Raw genomic sequence first — 4,847 nt, forward strand, 5'->3', positions numbered from 1 at the left:
CTCTGCTAAGAATTCCTCGTAGTTACTTTGAGTCACGTGTTACCATACGTCAAGAAGTTCCTAGTTGTGCAGTTCTTTCTTTCTTGAGATTTTTCCCAGTAGCAGCAGGGCTGTCAAGGCCTTGGTCCCAGACAGTACGTGGCTATAAACTGGATGTCTGTGTCCCCCACAAATTCTTAAGTTGACACGTAATCCCCAGTGTGATGGTATTGGAGGTGGAGCCTTTGGGAGATGATTAGATCCTGATGGTGGAGCCTCATGAGTGGGATTAGTGCCCTTAGAAAGGGAGCTCCCTCGGCCCTTCTGCCATGTGAAGAGACAGTGAAATGGTGTCTGTGAACCAGGAAGCAGACCCTCACCAGACACCAAATCTGCCAGCGCCTTGGTCTCAGACTTCCCAGCCTCCAGAACTGTGAGAAATAAATTTCTATTGTTTATAAGCTGCCCGGTCTATGATGTTCTGTTATAGCAGCCGGAACAGACTAAGACAGAGAAAAGAACTGAGCCCTTCCAGCCACCAGCCTCTCGGGCTCCATCTCTCTTCTCCAGTAACGCTGGAGGTGGGTGTCATTGGGTCCAGATGCCTACCCAGCTTCCTGTGACGTTTCCCCAGCTTCCAATAAGCACTTGTTGGATGTTCAGAGTGTGGAATACTGTGATGGTTTCTTCCCTTGCTGGAGCCAGGGCTCTACCTGGCAGCAGAGTGGCCCCCACCAGTGAGGTCCTGGTGCCCAGAAGCACACTTTCCATTTGGATTGCATTCCTCACGCACCTTGAGTTCTGGCTTTGCTGGCCTTTGAGGCCAAATATCCTCGATTGGCATTGTCCGCTATGTCCCCTTTATCTCCAGGGCTGCTGCCTTTCTTCCTAACAGTTTACTGAGAGGATTCACATACCATACAATTCACAGTTGACCCTGTGCAGTTCAGTGGCTTTTAGGGGTTCAGAGTTCAGCAACCATGAGCATAATCAATTTGAGAACATTTTTCTTACCCCAAAAAGAAACCCAGCACCCCTTAATCATCACCCCCAGCCCTCCTCACCTCCCTGTCCCTAGGCAGCCACTAATCTACTTTCCTTCTATGGATTTGCCTGTCGTGGACATGTCATATATAAATGGAGCCATCAAGTTCTCCAAGGCTTCTTGACCCTTTCTCTCCTGTTGTTCTCTTGTTCCTCCCACATTCTCCCCCACCCCCTTCCCTGGAGCCTGCAGTCACACACTGGTCTAAGCTCACCATCTGGAGATTCTGTCAGCCTGAGTGTGGCGTCTGCTCAGCCAGATGCCAAGAGCTTCAAGAGCATGTATAAATGAGCCATGCCTTTCTTTCCGTGTGACTCTGAACCATGGCTGATAAAATCCAGCCTCACCCAGAAGAGCCCTCCAAGAATGGACGTCCTCCAAGCCGTGACATTGCCGCCTCTTGGGCCCTTCTCCTAAGTAGAGTGGAGCAGAGGTGGCTTGAGGTGGGCAGTGTGTGACCAAAGCCTGTGGTGGAGCGGCTGCCTGTGACTGGTGCCCAGCGCAGACCTGCACGCTTCCACCGTGCCGGCCTCTGGCCCCTGTGTAGATGGCATGACTTTTTCGTGCCTGCTGTCTTGGTCCCAGGGAGACAAAAAGGAGAATGATGAGATGGTGATCTGGATGTGGCTTGAGGCAGTGCTGCTGACAACTTTGATTCTAAACCAGTTTCTCTTTCCTGCTTAGGAAGGTCCTCAGAGGTGTTTAGGTTTTGAGTGAGTTTTATTCAGTCACTTAAACATCCACTCAGCAGTTTGAGCTGGGATTTCTGAAGGCCAGGGTATGATGGATTTTACTTATTTCCTGTTTATCTTTGACTGTTAAATAGGGCCTAAGGAGAAGGGTCCTTACAGTGCGGTGGGCGCTTTCAATCCTATGGCCTTTAGCCTCTGCACTCGAGGTTCTCCCTTCCCAAATAAAGAGGGGAGTGCCAGGCCTTGTTCTGCTCCAGGCTGGGCAAGAAAGTAAGGGCCCAGGTCCGCTTGTGCTCAGAGTGAAATGCAGAGCTGGTATTCTAGCCACAGCCTTGGGTCTCAGGTCAGGTGTGTTACAGAGAGAGCTTCCTTCAAAAGAGGCTGGAGACAGTTAACACAGGGCTGGAACCCTAGCTCTGCTGCGTGCCTGCTGAGTGACTTAAGTTATCTTCCTTGGGTCTCAGGTTGCTCGTCTCTAAAATGGGTGCAGCAGGAGTTCCTACTTCATAGGGGTTTTGTGAGGAGTGGATGAAACATACACGTGAGCCCTCAGGTGGTGACCCGCACCGGGGAAGCACTCAATACGTGACAGCCGTCATTCGGTCCGGGTGTTGCCACACTGCCACACTGCTGCCTTTGCCAGGAGTCCGGAGGTTTCCTTAGGTCTCTTTGCCTCTTAACAAGGAGAAGATCTCTGCCCTGATTCTGTGTTGGAGCAGCTGATGACCCCGGGGCACTGTTCACCTAGCCTCTTTTCCTGTCATTATTACTTTCTTCCTCGAGCGTTCGCTTTTTCAGATGATATGTGTGATCCAGTACTTGGCACATATTAAGAGCTCAGCAAGTGTGTTGGCTGAGTGAATATGCTCATTGTGGGAAAGTGGAAACAATATAGATGCTATAGATTATATATTGTGGAAGAATATAAAATGAAGCAACTGCCTCCCAACCCATGGGGATAGGCTGTGAAGCTGGGGTGCCCCACTGCTTTTTTGCCAGAATGGGGCCCTTGCCACATGTCTGCTTCCCACCCATGGCCTCCTACATCACTCCTAAATGGCTTCCAGGTCCATCTCCTTTCTTTTGGTCTCTCTCCAGCTCTTCATGCCCTGCTGCCTCTCCCAGATCTTGGCACTGGGGCCACACTCTCGTCCTGTCCATTTAGGTTGGTTAAGGCAGGCGGGGCACCCTGTTGAGCCAGCCTTGCCTGTAAGAGGAACACGCAATACCCTCTCTCATGATCTGAAGGATGCCAAGAAGTCTTGTCCAACATGCCTCCTCCCACCCTGGTACCTGGATTCCTTTCCTAGAAGGAGTCGCCCCTTAGGTTATTAACACCTTAGTATGAATTTCTACATCCTTCCTTTCTGATTATAGAGGAAGAAGATACAACTGACCTGAGGAGAGGGAGCAGAAAGGAGAGGGTGAGGCACGATTGGCCAGACCCCTACTTTTGCCTGCACCCTGACATGGGTGTCCTGCCTGCTGGCTTTTGCTCCATGCCTCTTCCATTGGACTCACACAGAATATGAACATCAGCTCCTGCGTCTTAGCCAGAGCTGTACGGTGTTAATGAAGGGGAAGTTGAACCCAGTTAACAGCTAAAGTCTGAAGGCTGCCTGGGGTAGTGACTGCCTTTGGAGGCAGTCAGACCTAGGTTCAAATGTGGATTCCCTTCCTGACTGTAGTGTGGCATTCAGCAAGCCACTCCCTCTTCTGGACCTCAGGCAGTGGAGACAAACCTCCCTTGGAGGTGGCTGTGAGGATGAAACGAGCTAGCATGCACCAAGGGCCTGACACAGCCAAGCACAGGACGTGTTTCTGTGTCCTTCCCTTGGGCCAGAACTGCAGGGTCAGACTCAACCCTCAGGCAGGGCCCCAGGCTGGTCCCGCACTGCCCTTTCCTGAAGAACTGGCTCCTGCTCTTCTTCACCTGTGCTCCAGCTGACCCAAATCGGCGAGAGCTCGCTGCTTCACTGTGAGAAATGCGTAAATAGTTACAGCATGCTTAGTCAGATTAATCATCTTCTTTTACATCTAGATTTAGGAAGAAATGAAGATGTGGTCTTATGTTGTTCTGTAATTATTTTACATGTAAATTTTGTCCCCCATTATGATCATAAATGTCTTGCGGAAAAGGACCCTTTTTGCATAAGTCACCTTATTTAATTCTCACAGCCTTGTGAGGTAGGTATAAGTAATGACCACATTCCAGGAGGCCCGGCGAATGCTCACAGCCACAGCTAGAAGGAGGCAGAGCAAGCTCTTCCCATGTTCGGGTTCTGTCCCTCTCGCCCTAGTGGGTCAAACCACCATGTGACCTTTGGAATGGCCAGAAGCATTGTCAGGCAACAGCCCAGAGTGGCTTGAATAGTACTGGCTGTCTCTGTGCTAAAAACATATATACAATAATTTTGTGTGTGCAGCCCGAATATTCTGTCCTAGACTTCATAGTCCCCTTTGTGTTAAAAAAACAAAAACAAACAGAAAACCATGCGCTTGTTCTTCCATTCATACATAAGAATTCATGCAGGCTGGGGCGAGAGTAATAGAGGAGGGCAGAGTAATATTTAAAAATCAGTTTCTGAGCCAGCCCCGTGGCTTAGCGGTTGAGTGTGCGCGCTCCACTGCTGGCGGCCTGGGTTCAGATCCCAGGCGCGCACCGATGCACCGCTTCTCCGGCCATGCTGAGGCCGCGTCCCACATACAGCAACTAGAAGGATGTGCAGCTATGACATACAACTATCTACTGGGGCTTTGGGGGCGAAAATAAATAAATAAAATTATAAAATAAATAAATAAAAATCAGTTTCTCAGTCTTTCCCCCTTTGGTAAGTTAGTTATCCTTAGAAGGAAATGGGAGTGAAAGCCCTGGGCGGCTGAGGAAACCATGCTCAGGCTGAGCGCCCATCTGAGTTAGCCCTGCCTACAGAAAGCCTGTGCAGACGCCCACCAGGTCAAGGCCAAAGCCACACTGTGTCTCTCACCAGCATGCTGACTGCCTAGAAGGAAATAGCCAAGGTGTACCCATACTGTTAATGCAAACCTGTAAAATGATGACAAATGCCACAGCCACATTTAAGAATTTAGTAAGGAAACCAGGACAGGAAAGATCTCAAACCACACAGGAA

The sequence above is a fragment of the Ceratotherium simum genome, chromosome 17 (assembly GCF_057802395.1).
Source record: "Ceratotherium simum simum isolate JZ-2026a chromosome 17, ASM5780239v1, whole genome shotgun sequence".
In the NCBI taxonomy this organism is placed as follows: domain Eukaryota; kingdom Metazoa; phylum Chordata; class Mammalia; order Perissodactyla; family Rhinocerotidae; genus Ceratotherium; species Ceratotherium simum.